General features: G+C 41.4%; 1 protein-coding gene across 18 annotated transcripts in view; it reads right to left on the reverse strand.

The window, feature by feature from the left end:
* The window catches only part of SIPA1L2 (signal induced proliferation associated 1 like 2), a 260,821-nt gene that overhangs the window by 179,069 nt on the left and 55,958 nt on the right, over nt 1–25,794 (reverse strand). For 16 of the 18 annotated variants that reach the window (XM_043511364.1, XM_043511368.1, XM_043511365.1 and 13 more), the window contains exon 2: nt 22,886–22,960. The gene's annotated coding sequence lies outside the window, so the exon portion shown is untranslated. Of the gene's footprint in view, nt 1–9,449; nt 9,511–22,885; nt 22,961–25,794 lie in introns of all 18 variants that reach the window. The other 2 variants (XM_043511363.1, XM_043511360.1) reach the window with 1 other exon arrangement.

A 25,794-nucleotide genomic window follows, 5' to 3' on the forward strand; every position in this document is an offset into this window, starting at 1 on the left:
AGCCTGGTGTAACAGACAGGCCCTGCAATGTGTCCTGAAAGTGGACAAATCTTGGCTATTCTAAAAGAACCAGTAGGGTGTTTCAGAGTTGCTGGGCCCTTATGGAGAACACCCTGCCAGCCACACCACTCTCTATTACTTTGCAAAAGTGATTACAGCTATTCGCCCTGCTACTATTGCAAAGGGATAGCAGCACAGTACGAAAAGGGAAAAAACATACCACCACTATTTTGGATCCTGTATCTGACAAAAATCGTTAATATGGATTTGGCAACTTCAAATGGCATTTCCACTTCAAATGTTACCATCTGGATAAACTAGGGAGATCTGTTAACATGGGAAATATGGAGTATACCAATGCAGAGGTGGGCAAACTATGGCCTGCGGACAACATCCAGCCCACGGGACCCTCCTACCCAGCCCCTGAGCTCCTGGCCAGGAGGCTCGCCTCCGGCCCCTCCCCAGCTGTCTCCTTTCCCCACAGCCTCCGCTCACTGCACTGTCAGCACAATGCTCCGAGCAGCGGGGCTGTGAGCTCCTGGGGCAGAGCCCGGCTGACCTGGTGCTCTGTGCTGCGCGGTGCATGGCTGGCTCCAGCCAGGTGGTGCGGCTGCCTGCCCTGGTGCAGTCACGCTGCCAGCTCTCCAGGCAGCGCGGTAAGGGGGCAGGGAGAGTTGGATAGAGGGCAGGGGAGTTCGGGGGGTGGTCAGGGGTGTGGATGGGGCAGGGCGGTCAGGAAGGAGAGGAAGGGTTGGATGGGGCAGCAGGGGGCAGTCGGGGACAGGGCACAGGAGGGGTGGATGGGGTAGGGATCCCAGGGGGCAGTCAGGAAGGAGAGGGGTTGGATGGGGTGGCAGGGGGCAGTTAGGGGTGGGGAGTCCGGGAGGGGTGTCAGGGAGACGAGGTGGTTGGATGGGGTAGGCATCCTGGGGGGGCAGTCAGGAATGACAGGAGGAGTTGGATGGGGTGGTGGAGGGTCTGGATGGGGCAGGGGTCCTGGGGTGGGGGGGCTGTCAGGGGGTCGGATAAGGGGCAGGGGCACAGCGTCCCCTAACCGGCCCTCCATACAATTTCAGAAACCTGATGAGGGCCTCAGGCCAAAAAGTGTGCCTGTTCCTGGTATAATAGCTCTGTGGGAATATTTCACTACTTTTTGTGCAGAATTACTAAAGTGGAATGTACTTAACTTTTAAGTCCCTACTCTGGAGTAGAAATTAAATGGAAATATTTAGCCTTAGCTTTTAAACATTTCAGCACTTCTGAAACAATTATTAGGATGGCAAAACTGGTTGAAATCATCTTTGAGTTCAGACATTCAGATATTACTTTGTGAAAAGCTTACATATCAAAGCGCTGATGTAAGTTGAGCAAGTGTAATGCATGTCTGGGGCAAAATGATAAAACCCGATTAAGGAAATAACTTAAGTATTCATGATCAAAGTAGTTTATGAATTCAAGAACTCATCTTCAAGATGAAATGTGGATTCTGTATTACTTACGTTTCAGAGTAGCAGCCGTGTTAGTCTGTATTTGCAAAAAGAAAAGGAATACTTGTGGCACCTTAGAGACTAACAAATTTGAGCATAAGCTTTCGTGAGCTACAGCTCACTTCAGACTGAATGCATCCGATGAATGAGCTGTAGCTCACGAAAGCTTATGCTCAAATAAATTTGTTAGTCGCTAAGGTGCCACAAGTACTCCTGTATTACTTAGGCATATCTTACTGGAAAATTGAGTTTACTAAAGAAACAATGCTCTAACTGGAATTCTCTTTTCTTTACTGAAGCATTTGAAAATGGCTCTGAGCAAGAGAGCAAACTATTGTTCCATTCAGGACAATTCCTCCAGTGATCAAAGGAAAATGTGGCTATATATCTGCAAGGATATAACAAGGAGTAGCAAGCTAGATTCAAACTGGTGGTCTTTTTTGCAGAAAGGAGGAGTTTTTAAAAGGTATGCCCAAAATGCTGCCTTTCAGGTAATAAACCTGCCCTTACCAATTTTTGCTGATTTAACAATCACATTTGAGATTTTATGAAATTCCCAGTTGCAGGGAAAAAAAACCACACACAAATGGGAAGTCAACCAAGCACTAGATTATGATTTTACCATTAACTTCCTTTAGGGGGCAGCACACTGGTGCTCAGGAACTACGAAGGAGAGGAATTATGCCTCAAAGAAATAGTTCCTTCCTGCTCCTCTTTTGCTCCAAGAGCACAATAGTTTCCTACTAATCCCTATAAGCAGCAATTACTGTTGCCCACCTACATTACCTCAGCTGCACTTGCTGACTTTTTAGGGGGTGAAACCAAAGCTCATCCACTTCCCATCCATCTGTTTGAGAAGGAGGTTAGTTAAGTATCAATTAAATAGGTGTTTAAGGTTGACAACAGTGCTAAGAGGTTATTAGAACTGCCTTTCTAATTAGACAAGAAAAATTCCAGATTAAGTTAAAAGTGGCCTGCAGCGAAACAACTGCTGTCTACTATTTACTCTTGAGTGACACTATTATGCAGTTCTTTTTAATTTAGCTTTCAAACAGAAATTGTGGAGTTGAACGAATGATACTTGTCCAAACTGATCAATCATTTTTCATTTCAATAACCTTAGGACTTTTAAACAGATATCAGTGCCAATATTTATGATCTTCCATCTGGTCTGGAAAAATTGAGAATGATTACTAAATGTTTTCATCTAAACAATTTTACATGATCCATTGGTATGTGATCAATAGCTCCGACACTCATAATTCATCAACATTTGCTCGTGTGCTTCAAACTGGGGCCAGTAAAATAATGTGAGTCAATATGCAAGGAACAGAGTTGGATAACAGGAAACTAGTAAAGCCCTGTGCTTCAGCCCAACAAGAAAGGCATTATTTCCACTGAACTCTATGCAAGCCCTAGAGATAGCTCTGAAGTAACTGGGAAACAGCACACATTAACATCAAAATTTGAGAAAAATCAGCTTTTTGGAAAACTGCAGAAGTAAAGTAGCAGTGCAGAAAAGATTATCCAGAACAGAAAGGGAGTACAAGGCAGTCAACGTCTTCCTATCCTGAAACAGGTTTCAGAGTTTCAGCCATGTTAGTCTGTGTTCACAAGAAGAAAAGGAGTACTTGTGGCACCAAATAAATTTGTTAGTCTCTAAGGTGCCACAAGTACTCCTTTTCTTTTATCTGAAAGAGTCAGCCAAAAGGTGGACTCGCAGGACAAATCTACTACAGGGAGTTGAGTGTTATCACAAAGTTAAATTTTCTATTAATAGAAACCTAAACTGACAGACAGCATTCTGCTGGTCAAATATGCAATTTACCTGCTGAATAAGCAGTGCCAGTCTAGGTCTGTGCTTTCTATTATTTGTGTTGCGACATCACCCAAAGGCTCCCATCACATAATGTACACATACACCAGTAGATTTAAGTCTATATCCCGAAGTGTTCACAATTTAATTTGATAACAAGACATAATTTTCACAAAGAAAAGGAGGGAGAAAAAAGGTCAATGAAAATAAGATCACATGGTTATATGGTTTAGTTATTGCACAATTTGATAGTTCTAAATCAAAGAAAGATTTTATTTGTTTTTTTAAAGTAAAACCGCTCCACCACCTAGCCTAGATTCTTGCACATATTACAGCAGAAGTGGATCTTGAGACAGGAACTGAAGAGGAGGGTAATAACATTCTATGCATAAAGGGCAGAATGGAAAGGTGTGTAGTACTGGGAGAAAAATGAGTGTGCAATACTGGCATCATTGGAAGAGCAATATGAAAACAGACAAGAACAGGAACCACAGGGAAGCTGTGAAGGACCTTAAAGGTGAAGAAGAGAAGCTTAAAATGTTATGAAGTAGGGAACAGAGCCAAGGGAGGGATTCAAACTGGAAGGCAGCTTGGTAAGAGAATCAAGCCTGAAAAAAATTATCTGTATTTTAAAAGGTCTTTAAGGAGTATGTGCAAGAGAGTTTGTTCAAAGGAGGTCACAACAATTAAGACAGGTGACAATGAGGAGCTTAAAAATTTTAGTTGTGCAAAATTATGGACATGGTGTAGAACAGGAGGGAGGGTCAGGTCAAAGACGACCCTCGGACTATGTGTCTCAGTTCCAGGGACAAAACTGTTGTTGTAAAGAATAATAGAATGCAGTCATGGGGAGGGTTTAAGAGGAAGCATATGGCATCTAATTTTGGCCATGTTACAGTTAACTATGTTGTGACATCCAGGATGTGACGTCAGAAAGAGAGTTTGAAATATAAGATGGAATGGACAGACAAGTAAGGAGATAGTACATAAGTGTGGATAATGCAAGAAATGAATACCATCAGAGACATGTGACTGGAGGACGGCAATTTAGCAGCAACTTTTGAAATTTATTTTTGTTCAGTGTTGGAACCAAAATGTTTTCACACAAAACATTCACAAAAAGAGAGAGAGTCCCCATAGTTAGAGTACTGACCTGGGATGTTGTGGGAGACACAGGCAGAACAGGGATTTGAACTTAACTCAGAGTAGAGTTTTCATCCAAAAATCACTTCACATTAGGCACAGTGAGGACTTGAATATGGGACTCTCACATCCGAGTGCCCTAACTGCCATATTAGAGAGTATGTGAGAAAGTCTCTCAGTCTCAAACCTTATCGATGAAACATACATCTCTGCAAAATATTTCCACATATTTCATTTCAACCAAAATGTTCCAGCCAGCTCAACTTCAGAGTATATACTCTGCACAAGTCATCATATATGTGGTTAACTGGAAGAGACCTGTTTAGCATAAACAGGTATCAAACAAATATTTGATTCTGTTAATGAACAGGTTTCATATCACAGTTAAGTTACAAAAGGCAGACATCCATATCCATATCCACATAAAACGATCAACAACTGAAGTGTGGATGGGTACACACGCAGAAGGACATATGTATACATACACATGCATCTCCTTTCTCCCCCATTCTCTTCTTCTCCACCCAGGGACATTTTTGTCACAGGAAGACAGTCACACAGCTTTGAACTGTCAGATACGAGAAAAGCTTCTATCGTGCTGTGAATCCTGGTAATATTGCAATATTTTATAACTTGAACTGACTGGCATTTATCAGTACTTTCCATAGTATTCATCTAGGATGTACATCAGAAGTGGGCAAACTACAGCCCGCGGGCCACATCCGGCCTGCGGGACCATCCTACCTGGCCCCCAAGCTGCCGGCCAGGGAGGCTAGCCCCCAGCCCCTCCCCCGCAGCCACGCAGGGAGCACTCTGGCCCGCCGCTCCTGCTGGGCAGCGCAGCTTGCACCTGCCCACCTTCCAGGCTTTCTAATAAGCCAGTCCTGCTGCTCTGAGCGGCATGGTAAGGGGGCAGGGGGGTTGGATAAGGGGCAGGAGATCCTGGGGGGCAGTCAGGGGACAGGGAGCAGGGGAGGGTGGATAGGCATGGGAGTCCCAGGGGCCTGTCAGGGGGCGAAGGTATGGATAGGGATCAGGGCAGCCAGGGGACAAGGAGCAGAGGGGGTTGGATGGATTGGGGGCTCTGAGGGAGGCAGTCACGGGGAGGGAGCCAGGCTGTTTGGGGAGGCACAGCCTTCCCTACTCGGCCCTCCATACCATTTCGCAACCCTGATGTGGCCCTCAGGCCAAAAAGTTTGTCCACCCTGATGTACGTGCTTCACTGTACGCTTTATTTTTGTAAACTGGCCAATACTTTAAAAAAAAAAAGTATAGTTAAGTTTTGTTGAACAGCATATCTAGGGGGTTGCTGGAATGGATGCTTTGAGAGAAAATAAAAACTATGTTGGGGAAGCAGAGCACCAAGGAGATAATAGTATGAGTAAAGGCCAAAGAGAAGGAGGCAGTCGTCATCCAAACCCATATAGTTATTAAGGGGTACAAGGAGACAGTACACTGCTAGTGGTAATAAAGGCACTCAATCAAATTAGAATATTCGATCAGTTTATGAGCTCAGAGGAATAAATTAGCCATCAAATAATCTGTAAAAAGATAAAGAAGCTTTGCATGGGATTAGACAGTTGAACAAACAACTGCTACACTTATTCCAGACTAACGTATGACCTCCTAACAACCATTACCATCACTTTTTTCACACCATCACTTTTTTCCTCCCCTCTGACCATTGTGGATATACATTCTCTACAACAGACGTGACAGGTTATGATTATCTGTGAGGGATGGTAGGGTTCTGTATTGATATTCATCATTTCTGAGATTAAAAGCCTAATGGGAAACAGAGAAGGAGAAAAGGCTTAAATGTTTCTGTCCCAGGGGACAACAGCATTGTATTATGCATACAAGCCCATTAAAATGGAGTGAGCTGAGTGTCCTTCATCTGCACAAGTCTTAGAGAATGAAAGCCATTAAGTTTGTGACCCACAACCAGGGGGTGAAGCTTACTTCACCATAAGAATAAAAAGGCCATTAGTTCAATTAAGTTACAAGAATACTTCATTCACCACCAAAGGGGCAGACCCAAACAAGAAATAATTTTAAACTAACTAGTCAGGAATGCATTGATAGAGGGTCACCCAGTTTGCTTGGAGCTCCCCACAGAAAGGAGGAACAAGAAGATCTAAGGAAAGAAGTATGGTACCCAAGTGATCAAACTCTCTTTTCTCCAAAATTCCAGGATGCCACAACCCACACACCCACCCCTACCTAAATCCTATGTGACCTTGTGAAAATCAGTCTCTGTCTCTCCAGCACATTTGCTGGAATTTTACTTATTTTTAGGACGACCCTGCAGAAATATTTCTCATGAGTACCTTTGTTCATTCTCATATTACAGCTCCTACTTAAGACTAAATCTCCTTAGACCAAAAGGAAGATAAGAGTTGCTTTATTTTTAAAAAAAATAAAGTTATTTGTACATAGAGCATTTCAGACACTCAGTATCATAACAGTGTTGATATGTGTATATAAATTCTTACATTTTGTTTCAGAAACACTATCCCTGTTATAACATACATATCTTGTGTTTTCCCTAGAGTTGCAGCTGCTGCATTGGCAAGTGTAATATTGTTCCTCTGCGTATCATGGGTGTATTTTGTTTATGTGTACCCAAGTATTACTTTAGCATATTGACAAAAATGGACATTTTCAATGAATTCATATTAAATTAGTGTAGAACAGCTAGTTGTCATGTGCATAACATTCATAGTAAAATACACTATGCATGAAATGTTTTGTTTCTTGTTAATATGCACATGCAAACAAAAATAAAGCAAGGAGGTTCCAGATCAAAATTATGTTAACATTTAATAAAATATTTGGCATCTGAATTTGCAAAGCTTGGCATAAACCTTTATATTTTCAACAAAATTACAGCAGAGTCATTTCAAGGGATATTTTCCACCATTAAAAAAAAACCACAAGCAGCAGTATATAAAATATAAATGAAAGCTTAACAAATTAAAGTTTGCTTTAATTTCTACTGCATCACTTTGTTAACCTTAGGTATGAAGATTCAGCTCCAACAACTCACCACTGTTGTAATAATCCCGTGCAGTACACACAATAATTTAACAGAACAGGATTTCATTCCAATTCCACCATCAGTGCCAACACTTCTAACCACTTAAAATTTTTATGTTTGCATACACTAACATGTTCCTCAAAGAAATAAAGAGAACACCCTTAAACTAATTTCTACCATGTAGTGTAAAAAACACTGTCTCAAGGTCAATAAATACAAAATTTATTAGAGACACAAGATTACCTTGCTAAATCTAGAGTACCATAAATCCTGGCTGCCCACAAAACTGAGTTAGCTGAAATGCATACAGTTGTTATATAATCCACAGTCTTCCTCCTCTTCAAAGCGACCAACTGCCAAATGTAATCTAATAATTAGCATATGTAAGGTGAAAGAGATAGACCATGAATCAGTTTATCTGCTTCATAGAATATCAATTGTTTCAAAACAAACCTACAGCCTGCTATGACCACAGTAATGCCAAATAAATGGATACTGAAAAGGAACATACAGCATGGTCTGCAGGAATTTAGCAACTTAAAAATACTAAATTCTAAAATGAGCAAAAATCATTTATAAAGAAAACCTACCCTTCCAGAAAACTATTCTTGCAGGGTGGGATACATGTAAAGGAGTTAATTTTCAAATCACATGTAATTTCTAAGCATGATATGCTGCAGAAAAATTCAATATAGCTAGCAATCAGAAAATGAAGTGAAATTTCTTAGAACTATACTTTGAAAGCAATTAATAAATAAAGGAAAGCCAAAAGTAGAAGTAGATTGACAGTTCAAATGTCACCCAAACTTAATTGGCATCAATCACTAACAATGATAATGAAGATCCCTTTTCTAGGACCTTCAAGAGAGCATTGACAAAAGGCAGGATTTCATAAAGAGAAAGCTAAATCCTCCTAGCCTCTAATAAGCTTGCTAGTTACTTGACATACTTGGCAAGAAATGGCAAAAAGTGATAATACCTGCTCCAGCCCACCTCTCCGAGCAAGAATGTCTGTCAAAAATATTTACAAACCGAGTTTATATTCTAGTGCAACGATGCTTTAGGCAGCTCTGGATCCCCAGCTTCTGTTGGTATGCAGTTTTCCCCTGGTCCCCCCCCCCCCCCATGCAAAGTAGTTAATCTTGCTTGCTTTAAGGAGGTCAGAGAAGAAAAAAGGAATCGGAAGATTTCAAAGAATCATTCCTCTGCCTCCGCATCACCTTTTCTTTCGCTCACTCAAGCTCTGAAAGAACAACTGTGGACATAATCAAAACAGTTTAAGATTATATAGGGGCATGAAGAGACCTGGCATCTTAAAAAAAAAAAGTTGACCTCAGAATATGCAATTCATTCAGACAAGGGGAAAAAAAAAATCACAGTAGTGGGCTCTGGGTCAGGTTACTAGTCTAAATGACAAACAAGGAAAAAATCTGAATTCCATCAGCTATAGATGAAACTGAGATGGTATAAACTATTAAGCACTGTTCACAGTAAATCAATGCTTACCTCATTGATTTGGAGGGCTCTTAACAAGAGTAGATGAAGTACTTGTGGGACTGCTATTTTTGAAACCAGACACTGTTCCCTCCCGCTTTGCAAACAGACAGGGCGCAGAGCGGGCTGGATTAATAACCAGTCCAGGTCAGCTTCCACAAGATTATTTTAAACTGTCTGCATTTTTTAGATAGGGACTGGATGACCCAAGAAAAGACCAAATATAACAAAAGGTCATCTGTATCATATTATCAATATTTTAGGACTAAAATTTATTGAAGACAAATGTTTGGACATTTTCTGTAGGCAATGTAAACACCCTAGAAAGCAGAAAGTTTAATGAGACATATTATACTCTAGCAGTGGTATAGTTACTCCATCCAGTCTCACCATGACAAGATGTTACCCAACCTAATGAAACTTCTCAGTTAAACTAAGGAGCCACAGCCTGCAAAAGTTACCTACTTACCTGAAGACTCAGCTTACTAGTCAGGATGAAAGATACCTGGGCCACCACTCCTCAAAGTCCCCTGTAGTTTGAAGGATTAAATATTAAATAAAGACAACTGTGTTATTAAAACACAGTCAATAAAAGTTTCTATACAATTTTTTAAAAATATGAAATTTGTGCTTAGCTTTTTTTTTCCAATCTCTTCTCTTTCTGACTATACTCTAGTTTCAATTTCCTTTCTTGTGAAGTGTCTTTTCCTACATCATTTTCAGTTCATCTCCACTCATTTAGTCTACTTTTCACCCCATATTATGTGTTCTATTTTCTATCATATATATATATTTAGGGAGAAATTGGAGACAAAGAAAAGTCTGTCCTTCTCAATGGCATAACTTTCTTTTCTGATTTGTGCCCCCAACTCACCACATACCATTCTGGCACCAAGTAGAAGAAACCTTCAAGAATACATTATTGTGCCAGTCTTCAGTTCTATCCTCAGGTGGCTGAAGTAATTAATTATCTCAGATATTTCACTGATATTTGTTCTCACATAATTACAAACAAAAAAAATCCTTCAACTAATTGCAATAGTTATCCTTCAACACTTAAAAAAAACAGTATACCACCCTTTTACTTGTATCTGGGATCAGAGATATCCTGGAAATCCCTGTTCAGAATGTCTTGTTTTTCTTTTCTTTCTTTCTGGGGACACCCTTAACTCCTTTTTTCCTGATCACTGATCTGTATACTCAAAAAGAAAAGGAGTACTTGTGGCACCTTAGAGACTAACAAATTTATTTGAGCACAAACTTTTGTGAGATACAGCTCACTTCATCATTTTATGCATCTGGTGAAGTGAGCTGTAGCTCACGAAAGCTTATGCTCAAATAAATTTGTTAGTCTCAAAGGTGCCACAAGTACCCCTTTTCTTTTTGCGGATACAGACTAACACGGCTGCTACTCAGAAACCTGATCTGTATATATTTCACCTCCAATCTGTTCTCAGTCTACACCTGCAGTTCATCTGCAGTCTCCTCCCCATAGGCAAAATACATAATATCAAGGACTTGGCTGAAGGGCTGTATAGATGTTTGGCTACCAGGAAGAGTCGTAAAAAGAGCAAAGGACTTCTTTGCTCCTCACTAGCCATTATGTCCATTGTTTCCAATTGTGATGTCTTAACCAGTTCCTTATTTTATGTTTCATTCACCTGTGCTTCCTCAGTTTCTCCTCCTGATTACAACTTCCACTCTACTGTGCATCTTGTCTTCTGCTATTAATTATTTGTATCATGATAGCGTGAAGGAGTCCCAATCACGGACAAGGATGTCACTTTACAAACAGTCCCTGCCCCACTGAAAGGAAACTATACTGCTAGATATAAAAGTGTAGCCCTCTTGTTATTCATTAAGGAAAATGAACGTTGTACAACTTTTATACTTCATTATTTTGGGTTCTTTAATATCTATTCATATGTCAGTTTCTCTGATGTCATCTCTTAATTTGTTGGGAAATTCTTCTCTTAGACCTCTTATTTAGTAACAGAATTAACAGAATCAGGCCTTTATGTCCAAAAAAAGCTTCAACAATGGTGATTTCAATACACGTTTGAGTCCAAAGTTTAAGCCATTCTACTTAGTGAAATGAAATTTTTGAATAATTGGAATTGCTTTACCTTGACCACAAAATTCTTTCAAAACTGGCCAAAATATTAATGAAATAAAACCACTTTTTTTTTTTAATTTTTTATTTCTAATGTGCATGCTTGCGGATGAAGGGGAGGGGCAGTGTTCACAAAAACTGGGAAAAGAAAACTTATGAAAACAGGAAAGTGGTATTGTTAATACTACAGAAATTGTCAGGATGACTCAGAAGCAGGTACAGTACCTAAAATGATATAACTAGATTTCAAGCCTACACACAGCACTTTTAATACAAAATATGAGAATTCGTTTAGAAGAAGAGGGGAGGGACAGTGAAAAGCGCTCAGAAGTTTATTTCAACGACTGCCAGGAGTGAAAAAGAGGCAAGAAATGCAAAAATTGGAGACTTAACTTTTGAGACGCTTCAATGCTAAGGAGAAGATGGGGAGACCCTCAAACTGATACAAACACATATATTCTAAAAATTTCAGCAATTTGTTTTCTCTCACTCCTAAAATAAACTGTAAGGTTGTGGTCCACCTATCTGAACCACTGTTTAGTCTTAAATCTACATGTGTTTTATACCATTTGTCTTTCATTTTCTTACAAACTTGATATATTTTTGGCCTTAGACTGCTCTTGGGCTATTCAGTCATCCATTCTCAAACACAAAAGCTGGGAATTCTCCCGTCTCTTTCTGATAGTCTAAACAAGTTAAGAATCAGGGGAAGGCACAACTTTGCCTCCTCTACTAAAAGCAGACAGAAAGCTGTTCTCCATCCCCCAGCACTCAGGAAATTCTGTTCTACCAGAACTATGCTTCTCTGTCCCCATTATCTCTTCCACCACATGATGGTCTGTTCAAATACAAGAGATTTTACTATCACTCTTTTGGAATAACCTGCATAAAATAATTTATGAGTACTGCACTACTTCAAACTCATACAGATAAAACATACAGTATTTGATAATGTGGTATCTCAGATTTAATATTATACACAGATTATACACATACACACACATGTACGTACATGTCAAGGTTCCTTCCCCACTCTGAACTCTAGGGTACAAATGTGGGGACCCGGCATGAAAACCTCCTAAGCTTACTTTTACCAGCTTAGGTTAAAACTTCCCCAAGGTACAAACTATTTTACCTTTTGCCCTTGGACTTTCGCTGCCACCACCAAATGTCTAACCAGTATTATTATTATTATTAGGAAAGAATCCGTTTGGAAACATCTTTCCCCCCGCAAAATCCTCCCAAACTTTACCTCCCCCCGTTTCTGGGGAAGGTTTGATAAAAATCCTCACCAATTTGCAGAGGTAACCACAGACCCAAACCCTTGGATCTTAGGAACAATGAGAAAGCATTCAGTTTCTTAAAAGAAGAATTTTAATAGAAGAAAAAGTAAAGAATCACCTCTGTAAAATCAGGATGGTAAATATCTTACAGGGTAATTAGATTCAAAAGAGAGAATCCCTCTGGGCAAAACCTTAAGTTACAAAAAAAGACAAAAAAAACAATATCCATTCCATTCAGCACAGCTTATTTTCTCAGCCATTTAAAGAAAACAGAATCTAATGCATATATCTAGCTAGATTACTTACTAAGTTCTAAGACTCCGTTCCTGTTCTGTCCCCGGCAAAAGCATCACACAGACATACAAACACCTTTGCTTCTCCCCCTCCAACTTTGAAAGTATCTTGTCTCCTCATTGGTCATTTTGGTCATGTGCCAGCGAGGTTATCCTAGCTTCTTAACCCTTTATAGGTGAAAGGGTTTTTTCCTCTGGCCAGGAGGCATTTTAAAGGTGTATACCCTTCCCTTTATATTTATGACACGCCCCCCAAATCACAGATAGGGTGAAAGGCTGGCTGGGATTTCTTCCTGGAGCTCTAGGAAAAAACAGAGTTAATAAGACACATGCACCTCTAAATATACTACCAAGTATATAAAGACTAACAATATTTTCCATATCTCAAGGACGATTTTAACCAGTTGATTCGGGGAAACTTTCACGGGAGAGTGCATCAGCCACTTTGTTAGAAGCTCCTGAGATGTGTTGGATGTCGAAATAAAAATCTTGGAGAGCTAAACTCCACCAAATAAGTTTTTTGTTATTTCCCATGGTGGTATGAAGCCACTGTAGCGCAGCATGGTCGGTTTGCAGATGGAAATGCCGTCCCCAAACATATGGGCATAGCTTTTCCAGAGTGTAGACAATGGCGTAACATTCTTTTTCACTGACTGACCAGTTGCTTTCCCTCTCAGACAGCTTCTTGCTGAGAAACACTACAGGGTGGATTCTTGATCCGGTCCTTCCTATATTAAAACTGCTCCCACACCATGCTTGGATGCATCTATGGTTACTAGGAACGGTTTGTCAATGTCTGGAGCCCTTAGTACAGGGTCAAACATGAGTGTCGCTTTAAGTTGGTTAAAGGCCTTCTGACACTCTTCGGTCCACTGAACAGCATTTGGCTGTTTCTTTTTGGTTAGGTCCGTCAGTGGGACGGCGATTTGGCTGTATTGCGGTACAAATTGCCTGTAATAACCGGCCAAGCCTAAGAAGGATTGAACCCGTTTCTTTGACTTTGGGACAGGCCACTTTTGGATAGCATCCACTTTGGCCTGCAGGGGGTTGATAGTTCCTTGACCCACCTGATGTCAAAAGTAAGTCACTCTCTTTAGGCCTATTTGACACTTCTTAGCCTTAACTTAGTTAGTCCTGCCTCCCTTATGTGCTCTAAGACTTTTTGTAGATGTTCCAGGTGTTCTGCCCAGGAATCCGAAAATATGGCCACATAGTCAAGGTAGGCGACTGCATATTCTCCTAATCCCGCTAGGAGACCATCTACAAGTCTTTGGAAGGTGGCGGGTGCATTCCGCAGTCTAAAAGGGAGTACATTAAATTCATACAGCCCGACATGGGTGGTGAAAGCTGACCTTCCCTTGACAGATTCATCCAGCGGTACCTGCCAGGTACCCCTTGGTTAAGTCCAAGGTTCCCCTTGGTTAAGTCCAAGGTAGAGATGAACTGGGCCCGTCCCAGTTTCTCTAATAGTTCATCTGTGTGTGGCATTGGATAGTTGTCGGGGTGAGTTACAGCATTTAGCTTATGGTAGTCCACGCAAAAATGTATCTCCCCATCTGGTTTGGGAACTAGAACCACTGGAGATGCCCATGCACTGCCAGAGGGGCAGATTACACCCTTCTGTAACATATCCTGGATCTCCCGTTCTATAGCAGTTTTAGCTTGAGGAGACACCCGGTAAGGTTGGACTTTAATTGGGTGAGCATTACACGTGTCAATAGAATTGTATGCCCGTTCAGTCAGTCCTTCAGTGGCTGAGAACATCAGCGCGTAGCTAGTGCACGGTTCCTGGATCTGCTGTCACTGCATATGCCCAAGGGTCATGGAGAGCTTCACCTCTTCCATGCCACCAGCACTTTTCCCTTCATAGTAGGGACCTTCAGACCACTCAGCGTCATCTCCTCCCTGGGCTGTAAACTGACAAACCTTTAATTCTCTGGAATAAAGGGGCTTTAGAGAATTAATATGGTATACCTTAGGCTTTCGGTTGGAGGTGGGGAATGCTATGAGATAATTAACAGCTCCCAAGTGCTCCTGGACCGTGAATGGCCCTTCCCAAGATGCTTCCATTTTATGGGCCTGGAGCGCCTTTAAGACCATGACCTGGTCCCCTACTTTGCAAGAACGCTCTCTGGCATGTTTATCATACCAGGCTTTTTGCTTTTTTTGAGCATCCTCTAGGTTTTCTTTAGCAAGGGTTAGAAAGGTTTGGAGGGTGTTTTGTAGGTTGGTTACAAAGTCCAGAATGTTAGTTCCTGGAGAAGGTGTAAATTCCTCCCATTGCTGCTTCATCAGCTGTAACGGCTCCTTAACCTCGCAGCCATATACAAGTTCAAATGGTGAAAACCCTAAACTAGGATGTGGTACAGCTCTGTAGGCAAAGAGCATCTGCTGCAACACTAGGTCTCAATCATTGGAGTGCTCATTTACGAATTTATGTATCATGGCCCCCAAAGTTCCATTAAAGTTCTCCACCATGCCATTTGTTTGATGGTGGTAAGGAGTGGCAACCAAGTGATTTACCCCATGAGCTTCCCAAAGGCTTTCCATAGTTCCTGCCAGGAAATTAGTTCCTGTATCTGTGAGGATGTTGGAGGGCCAACCTACCCAGGCAAAAATGTCTGCTAGTGCCTGGCACACACTTTTAGCCCTGGTGTTGCTTAGAACTACTGCTTCTGGCCATCAGGTGGCAAAATCCATGAAAGTCAGTATGTACTGCTTTGCTCTGGGTGTCTTTTTTGGAAAAGGACCCAGAATATCCACAGCTACTCACTGAAATGGAACTTCAATGATGGGGAGTGGCTGGAGAGGGGCTTTGACCTGGTCTTGGGGTTTTCCCACTTTTTGGCATACCTCACAAGACCAGACATCGGTAGAAACATCCTTGCCTATTCCCTCCCAGTGGAATGACCTTCCCAACCAGTCTTTGGTCCTGTTCACCCCAGCACAGCCACTAGGATGATCGTGGACTAAGCTCAAGAGCTTGACCTGGTACTTATTTGGAATTACCAACTGTCTCTGAGGATGCCAGTCTTCCTGGTGTCCACCAGAAAGTTTCTTTGTATAAAAGTCCTCTTTCTGCAACAAACTGGGATCGATTAGAAGAGCTGAGAGGTGGTGGATTGCTCCATGCCACCGTCCAAGCTCTCTCTATTTCCTGTTCAGTCTGGAACTGTTCCCTTGATGCTGGAGACATCAGTTCTTCATTGGATTGGGGACCTATGCTTGGTACCTCTGGAAGCGATGTAGGGGATGGGGCTGTTTCCATCGACTGTGAACCGCTCTCCACTGGTGCACTATGTTGGGGTTCAGGCTCCGGCTGAGCCTCTTGTGTAGGGTTATCGGCTGCTGCCAGTGCAGGTTCGGTGGGGCCCTCTGGTGTTGTGGTTGCAAGTACTGGATTCAGTGCTGGCAATGGGTCTGGTGCTAGTTGTTCCACCGGTTCTGGCTCTCTGGGACTGGATCCACTAATGCTGTTGCAGACATTGGCCTGGTGTCCGGGTCCATCACCTATGACTGGGTCCTGGTAGAAGTTTCCAGAACAGAGCTAGATGTGATGGCTTGTTTAGCCTGGCTGCAGGTGACCATTCCCACCCTCTTGGCTCACTTCACATGATTGGCCAAGTCTTCCCCCAACAGCATGGGGATGGGATAATCATCACAGACTGCGAAAGTCCACGTTCCTGACCAGCCCTTGTACTGGACAGGCAACTTGGCTCTAGGCAATTTGAAAGAGTTTGACTTGAAAGGCTGAATCACTTGGATCTCTGGGTTGATTAAATTGGGGTCCACTAAGGAAGCATGGACAGCTGACACTTGTGCTCCAGTGTCCCTCCACATGGTGACCTTCTTCCCACACACACTCAGTTTCCCTCCGCTCCAAGGGTATCTGGGAGGTATCTGGGCCTGAGGATCTCTGGGGTGATTCTGGTGCAATGAACTGTATTCTGTTGGGGTTCTTGGGGCAGTTGGCCTTTACATGCCCCGGCTCATTACATTTAAAACATCGTCCAGCTGACAGGTCACTGGGGCGAGGGGGCTTGCTGAAGAATGGTGTGGCAGGACGATAAGGTAGCTGGAGAGTTCCTTGGGGGGTAGGTGGGGCCTTGGGCTGGCCCCAGTAGTAGGGTGTGGTCTGAGGTTGTCCCTTCTGGTATCCGTTCCAACTGCGACCAGTTTTTTTTCTTTTCTGCCACCTCCACCCATTTGGCTCATATCTGCCCTGCTTCGATTACAGTTTTGGGTTTCCCATCTAGGATGCATCTTTCTATTTCCTCAGGAATACCCTCTAAAAACTGCTCCATTTGCATTAGAAAGGGCAAATCTTCTGGAGATTTAACACTTGCTCCTGATATCCAGGCATCCCAACATTTCACAATGTGTTAGGCATGTCGGGCAAATGACATGTCTGGTTTCCACCTTAGGGCTCTGAACCGCTGAGGGGAATGCTCGGGGGTTAGCCCCATTCTGACTCTCGCCTTGGTTTTAAACAGTTCATACTGGTTCATGTGTTCCTTAGACATTTCAGCCGCCACCTCAGCTAAGGGTCCACTGAGCTGCGGCCTCAGCTCTACCATGTATTGGTCTGTAGAGATGCTGTACTGAAGGCAGGCCCTTTCAAAGTTTTCTAAGGCGGCCTCGGTATCATCGCCTGCCTTGTAGGTGGGGAACTTTCTGGGATGGGAAGTGGTACCTGGAGAAGGATTGCTAGGGTTTGTTGGTATATTCTGCTGAGCCTTTGCCTTCTCCTCCTCCAGTGCATGCTTCCTCTCTTTTTCCTTCTCCTCCAGTTCTTTGGCCCTTGCCTCCATAGCTCTCCGGTGAGCAGCCTCTAGGGTTTTTTTCTGCCTCTTTCGCTACCTCCATTTCTCTCCTGTGGGCAGCTTCTAGGGCTTTTTCTGCCTCTTTCGCTGCCTCCAGTCTGGCTAACTCCAATTTGTGTTGTGTCTTGGTTTCTGTCATCTTGCCTCTCTGTTTTTAACTAACTTTGCACCCGAGAGTTAGAACAAAACATAACAAAAACAAAAATAAAAACTTGGCTCGTAAAATTTTGGGGTGCTGTCCAGATACTTATGTTCCCTGATAGTGATTGTCAGCCTACAGAAAAATCCTTAAAAAAAAAAAAAAAAAAAAACCCTAACACCTTTGTCTCCAGGCAAATAGGCAGAAAACCACTCTAGTTGCTCTTAGGTTAAAAAAAAAAAAACAAAAAACACACTTCTTCAGGTCTGTGAATTTCCCTGCAGGAGGTTAACTACCCTGCCTTTAGGTAGAGAAAGCTCCAGCTCACAAAAGACAATTCCCTTTTGTCTCCGCTCTGGCCCCCAAGCAGAGAAAAAAAAAGCTAACTGCTTTCAGCTGAAAACCTGCTTTCCAGCAGCCCAAAAGGAAAAAAAATATTTCCTTTTCAAATCTGTGATTCTGGTTCAAAATATCTCAAATTGATCTCAAAATGATTTCAAGTTAATCCCACTGCTCTGCCACCATGTCAAGGTTCCTTCCCCACTCTGAACTCTAGGGTACAGATATGGGGACTGGCATGAAAACCTCCTAAGCTTACTTTTACCAGCTTAGGTTAAAACTTCCCCAAGGTACAAACTATTTTACCTTTTGCCCTTGGACTTTCGCTGCCACCACCAAATGTCTAACTGGTATTATTATTATTATTATTAGGAAAGAATCCGTTTGGAAACATCTTTCCCCCCCAAAATCCTCCCAAACGTTACCCCCCTTTTCTGGGGAAGGTTTGATAAAAATCCTCACCAAGTTGCATAGGTGAACACAGACCCAAACCCTTGGATCTTAGGAACAATGAAAAAGCATTCAGTTTCTTAAAAGAATTTTAATAGAAGTAAAAAGAATCATCTCTGTAAAATCAGGATGGTAAATACCTTACAGGGTAATTAGATTCAAAAACAGAGAATCCCTCTAGGCAAAACCTTAAGTTACAAAAAGACACAAACACAGGAATATCCATTCCATTCAGCACAGCTTATTTTCTCAGCCATTTAAGGAAAACAGAATCCAACGCATATCTAGCTAGATTACTTACTAAACTCTAAGACTCCATTCGTGTTCTGTCCCCAGCAAAAGCATCACACAGAGGGGGGGGCTTTGTTTTTCCCTACCCCCAGCTTTTGAAAGTATCTTGTCTCCTCATTGGTCATTTTGGTCAGGTGCCAGCGAGGTTATCCTAGCTTCTTAACCCTTTACAGGTGAAAGGGTTTTTCCTCTGGCCAGGAGGGATTTTAAAGGTGTTTACCCTTCCCTTTATATTTATGACAACAAGTCACAGAATGTGTGTATTACAGATGTAGTTTTAAAAACATTCAGCAGATGTTCTATTAAACCATCAAGAAAGTAATAGACAAAATGTAGGAAGTTTAAGTAACTTAGTATATATCAGCATTGTATGCTCAAGTAAGTTTTATACAAATACACAAAATGTATAAATTCCATTGCTTGGTATTCTCAGGTCAAAACTTCAAATTTCCAACAAATCCAGTCCTGAAGAGAAACAGTAATACCATTACCATCTGAACTTTGCTAGGATCATTTCACGTGATCATTTCAGTTAATCTCTCTATGCATCAGATTTTTTTGAGAGAATGTTAAGTGACAAAATTTATCCCCAGTGTACCGAACTGTAAGCCCCAGGAAAGTCAAAGGAATTACAATGGGGAAAAATGAAAAGTTTTTACATATATTCCCATAAGGAAATATTTGCCAAAGAAGTGCTTATTCAGGGAAGAAAGACACGTGGGAGTACACTTTTTAATGAAGCAATCATTTCTCTATTGTGCTGCAGGGAGCATTTGATGACCAGATGGTAATCAGATGCTGTGTTCAGCCAGCATGAAGTACAGTACTACTTAACTAGGGCCGTGTGCTAGAGTTATAAAAACAACCCATTGCACTGGATTTGGACCAGACCAAGAAGTTTACACAGTAAGAGACCACAAAAATAAAGTGACTATCACCTTTAATTCCTTTCACAGCAAATATCAGCCTGTCTCAATTCTTTGGCAAGTGCAGTTTCCTAAGATTTTGCAGAGGCAGTCTAATTAGCTCTTATAAAGAGCTCCATTTTTGAGCAGCCTGGTGCTGCTTTCAATTTTTGGTCATGTCAGTTCTTTTCCAAGGAACAGTCACACTTCCCAGCTGAAGATCTGCAAAGTCACCAAAATTATAATTTGATTTTTGACTTAGCCAGCACACTAGGAATGCAATCATTCTTCACTATAATGAGATTTGGCAATCATGCCTCATAAAACTACTGCACTCATATATTTACAATCTTTAATAAAGGCAAGCTGCCAAATTACAAATTTTAACAAAAGCTAAGTTTTACCTGTGCCTATAGTTACACAAGCAAATGATTCCATTTGGTGTTTTAATCACACCCATCAAAACTTCAGTCAAAGTTGTTCAGCATTAAGAAAACAGTAGTTAGAAGCAATTGTTTGTTATATCAAATCTTAAGCACTCAAGTTTAAAAGTACATCATATTGGGTTGCCAGGCATCCAGTTTTCAGCTCGGAGGTGCAGGGGCAGCAAGGGGGGCTCTGTGCGTTGCCCCTGCCCCGAGTGCTGGATCTGCAGCTCCCATTGGCCATGAACCACAACCAGTGGGAGTTGTGGGGGTGGCACCTACAGATGGGGGCAGTGTCCGGAGCCCTCTGGTCACCCCTCCACCTAGGAACCAGAAGGACATGCCAGCCACTTCCCAGGAGCTGCCTGAGGTAAGCGCTACCCAGAGCCCACACCCCAAACCCTCTCCCACTCCCCAAACCACCACCCCAGCTTGGAACCCCCTCCTGCACCCAAACTCCTTCCTGCACCCCAACCTCTTACCCCAGCTGAGAGCCCCCTCCCACATCCTGAACCCCTCATTTTGGCCCCACCCTGGAGCCCACAACCCCAGCCCAGAGCCTGTACCCCCTCCCATACCTCAACCCCCTGCCCCAGCCGGGAGCCCTCTACCTGTGCCCCAAACCAGTCATCCCCAGCCCCAGCCCAGATCCTGTTCCCCCAGCCAGAGCCCTCACTTCCTCCCGCACCCCAAACCCCTTCCCCAGCTGGGTGAAAATGAGTGAGTGAGTAAAAGGGGCAAAAGCGAGTAATGGAGGGGGCATGCAGTGAGCAGGGGTGGGGCCTCAGAGAAAGAGTGGGGCAAGGGCGTTCAGTTTTCTGCAGTCAGAAAGTTGGCAACCCCAACATCATATGAAAGGCAGAATATAATATTAAGATTAAAATAAATAGGAGAAAATTCTAGTTTGATAAAATTGAAGAAATGCAAAGGACACTGAGATAGACATAGATATGGCTGTATCACACTCACACAAAACATTATGTCATCTCCTTCTGTAATATCCTCATATTTGCAATACCCTCTTTGAAGCTTGAAAATGAAGCATCTTCCTTACCACTTTTCTTCTTTTTCAGTTAGCAAAGAAGCATTTCCTTGTTCATTGTCTATCATTAGCATCAGCACTACTTCAACAGTTAGCTCCTAATAAAGGAAGCACTGGGCATACAAGATTGTTTTTGGCATTCAAATGAAAATAGTGGCTCTCCAATTTGTTAGCTGAAAATTAAAAATAGCCATCGACTTCAATGAGCAGAGGGGGCTTGAACCTTGCAGGATCTGGCCTTCTGAAATGAATTTTGAAGACTGGTATTTCTGATTCTTTAAAGTATGTTTCTACTCTACAAGGTTACCATGAGTGATGCACTGAAGGGAGCTCCCAGGGACCCTTTCTTAAATCTCTTCCACCGAGTAGAATGGAAAGTTAAGATGATTTTCCCTGTCTCCTCGAGTTCACACCTTCCTGCTTACTGTTAAGTCATCTCTACTCGAGAGGATTTATCCCTGTGGCTCAAATACACTTCTGGATTTTTTTTTCCTTTGAGTTGACCAGAATATTGGAGTAAAGTAACAAAATCCCTGTGAAAAACACCAGCAATCCCCAAAACGAACAGTATTATATAACTATCAATACTCCGAATATATTTTTCAGAAATGTTTATAACAAGTGCTGCTGCTTAATATAAGTTTGCCTAATGTCACGCCCTCCCTCATTGGCTATGGTTTTGAGAGTTTTTGTTTAGACAGGAAGAAAAATTAATAGATTGCACAGTCTTTCCTCCTTCCTCCCTACAAGTGCCCTCTCCACCCCCCCCCCCAACACACAGGGTTTAAACGCAAGGAAATTTTTTTTGTAGGAGCCCCTTATGAAAGCATTGACAGCACATTACTGACTATTCTGCAAACAGTACTTTTATTCCACAGTTCCTTGTATATTCTGAATGTCTTATCAACTAACGGTAATAAGTATGTTTCCACTGCTTACTACCCCGTTAGTACTCAGAATCCAAATCTGGTAATACTAAGAAAGCCAGAGCTAGATTGTTCTCTGAGGCATAAACAGGATTGTTTACTAAGCTCCAGGTACATTAGTGTGATTCTGTGGAAAACAATGACACTGCACAGGTGTCACTGAGGCCATTTCTAGTAATGATACATGAAAAGAACCCAGCTTAACTTTCAAAATCCAACTGAGTCTTCAGCGCTGACTGTTAGAAAACCATTTTTATTTGCAAAACCAAGTACATCTCATAAGAAAGTCATCGAGTGAGAATAATTTCAGGATATTTCAATATTTTTAAGCAGTCACTTTTAGAGTACGATAGAACTATATATTAAGCCTTACCTAATCAAATGACGACAGTTTAAAGACTAGCCCAAGAGCAGTTTTAACTTCTTGAGTAACAAAACAAAAAACAAAAAACAAAACTTTTAATCATTCATTTAATTTTACAGCTGTCTTCTTTACTTAGCAGGGAAGAGAATTAAAGAATCTACCAACAAATTTTAGAACTCAAAAAAAAACTTCTGTTTATAGCTTAGTAAGTCAAAAATTAGACCAAGTTTGGTCACCAAAACTTTCCAAAACTACAGCCTCAGGTTCCAAGTGCAAAAAAAAAAAAAAAAAAAATCAAAATCTATTTGCACATTCAAGTTGGTTACTTGCATGCACAAATGTAGATGCATGTGTGCATCCATTTCTTCTGTGGAGATTTTAGCTTTAAAAGGTGATGAATATATTTTTAAAAGGTGACTAAGGGTTTTCCAAACAATTTTAAAATTAGATCATTCATTTAGATAGCCTGGTTGTGAAATCACTACCCTCAACAGATTAACAGGTATGCTTACCTTTGGTTATAAGGGTTCCAAAAGTATGCCTTCTCACTTCCCTGTTTACAGAGACTGGGAACAATGAAGAGGAGCCTGGAAGTCAAATGAGAAATCCTTATTTTAAATATGAAGGTTCCCTAAACATGTATATCAATAGCAGGCATTCATAAAAATCAGTATTCTATATCTTAAACCAGGGGTTCTCAAACGTTATTGCACCACGCCCCCTTCCGACAACAAAAATTGCTACATGACCCAGGACGGGAAATCAAAGACTGGGCCTACCCAAGCCCTGCCACCCGGCGGCAGGCGAGGTCTCTAACCAGAGCTTGGGGCAGTGGTGCTCGGGCTTCAGCTTCAGCCCTAGGCCCCAAACCTAATACTAGCCTTGGCGACTCCTTTAAAACAGGGTCATGACCCACTTTGGAGTCCTGACCCACAGTTTGAGAACCGCTGTCTAACTATTTAACATAGAACAATAATCTACATACACAAATATGGAAATATAGCACTGAACAGTGAGAAATCAGTACAACTGTTTTATAATCTATATGATTTATGGCTACAACCTCTTGGGTGTAATTAATATGCTAAAATATGTGGTAATTATTCCTGACTACAAAATGTCAAGGTATTTAACTTTGATTCCTGGAGCCAAAAAGCAATTTCTTGAGATATTAATGAAGAAAATCCACATTCTGTACATTCCAGTGCCTAGATGTACAGTACTAGGAATGAATATTCTATATGAAAGAAGCTAGAACAAGAAAATTTTACATAGGTCTGTCTACCTGAACAACACAGATGTGGAATACAAACTAATATTCCCTAAGAGGTGGCTGGACCCTTTCTAATCTATATCTGTATTAACAGAATTGCAATACAGACATTTAATGTGCTCCCTAGATAATAAAAAATACTTTTATATGCAGTTTTACACCTATATAGTTGAAAACACAACAGGAACAGATGTACACACACACACAGTACATGAAAAGATGGGAGTTGCCTTACCAAGTCGGGGGGAGACTGACCCCCACTTGGTAAGCCAACTCCCCCGTCTTTTCACGTACTATGTGTGTGCGTACATACACACACCCCGATACTGTATTTTCCATTCCATGCATCTGATTTTCCACGAAAGCTTATGCCCAAATACATTCGTTAGTCTCTAAGGTGTCAAAAGGACTCCTCGTTGTTTTTGCTGACACAGACTAGCACAGCTACCACTCTGAAACCTCTCAAAATAGAATTAACCTGAGACTAAAAAGATATTATAAACTCTGTTCAATTAGCTTTGAATTCAAAAAAGTTATTTTCCCAGAAGAAACAGCTTTATCTCGATACATACAGTATACAAATATATTATTTAATACAAATCTTCATCTTAAAATATATTGGGAGCAGTTTAAAAGATGTTACTAAAAAATTTGTTTCCAGAACAATATAGCAACACAGTTTTGCAATGCTTAAGAAAGCATAGATGACCACAATGCAGTGTTGCAAACTCTCATAATTGTATCCTAAGTCTTGCAGTGCTCGATGTTTCTCTGAAAGCCCCAGATCTTAGAGGCATGTGATTACATGAGAATCTCAGCTTTTGCCTTTTTGTTGTTGTTGTTTTGGGTAAGTCCCTAGCCCTCATAGTTGTAGAGAAAAAGCACGAAAACATGACTTGAATTTACTCTAAAGGCTCAGATGCCAGAAAGCTAAGATAGAATCCTTTTTTATTTTAATTGTACGATTTTCAAGCCAATATATTTTTTTTTAAGCCCTGACTCATTGATTTCTAAATGTTTCAGGGAAGCATGTTTCCTCCTTCCCACATGATACGTTGAATTTTTTCCATGCAGTGCATACTTCTAGAACGTGCCCCAAATCTCAGAGAGGACTCCTAGATTGCTGATTTGTGTGTTAGAAAATGGCAAATCAATCATCTGGTGAAGTGGTATTTGGAAGATTATGTAGCTTTTTATGAGACTGCCAGCCAAATGCATCCGACGAAGTGAGCTGTAGCTCACGAAAGTTTATGCTCTAATAAATTTGTTAGTCTCCAAGGTGCCACAAGTACTCCTTTTCTTTTAACCAAAAGACAATCACTAGACTTTCTCCACAGGTTAGAACATTTTTTTTTTTAAATCTAAAACTCATCCAGAATACTCCCTGAGAAAAAGTTTATTTTAAGTGAGTATGACTGAAAAGAAAAAGGAATTAACTACTTTAGATGAAGCTTATTATTCCACAAGCATTTTAAGACTGGTCTACAGAATCCCTTACTCAGAATGTTGATAAGCATCTACAAAATGAAATAAAAGAACCCTCACTTGCTTAAAACTTCTCATCTTAGGCTATGTCTATACTATACAGCTTTTCACAACACGGCTGTTCTGCTACAGCCGTGCCACTACAAGGCACACAGTGTAGCTGCTGTTTGTCGGCAGGAGAGAGCTCTCCTGCCGACAAAAAACTTTCACCCCCAATGAGCAGAGATAACATTGTCGGATACCTGTCGACAAAGAACTGTTCACACCAGCGCTTGTCGTCAACAAAACTTGTGTGTTTCGGAGGGGCGTTTTTTTAACACCTCTATGACAGAAGTTTTGTCTTTCACTTGCCAGTGTAGACAAAGCCTAGGGGAAAACACTGAGAAAGGCCTAGAGAGTTAGAAAATAGGCAGAAAACATGGCTGGATGACTTCTTGAAAGTAATTTTAAGACAGTTTGTAGTAGAACATTAGAAGATCCTGGATCCCCAGGTTGCATTAAACATACTTGCTGTAGAACCACAACTACAAAGTGAGAAACAGCAGGATTCAACAAAAGAATGTAACGTAAGAGGATAGGGTGCATGGCATATAGGTTGAGATTTGAACAAAACAAACTCCTTCCTTTTCAGACCTTAAGAAAACGCCCTTTATATAAAATGTC

This window comes from Dermochelys coriacea, chromosome 3 (assembly GCF_009764565.3).
Source record: "Dermochelys coriacea isolate rDerCor1 chromosome 3, rDerCor1.pri.v4, whole genome shotgun sequence".
Taxonomy (NCBI): Eukaryota; Metazoa; Chordata; order Testudines; family Dermochelyidae; genus Dermochelys; species Dermochelys coriacea.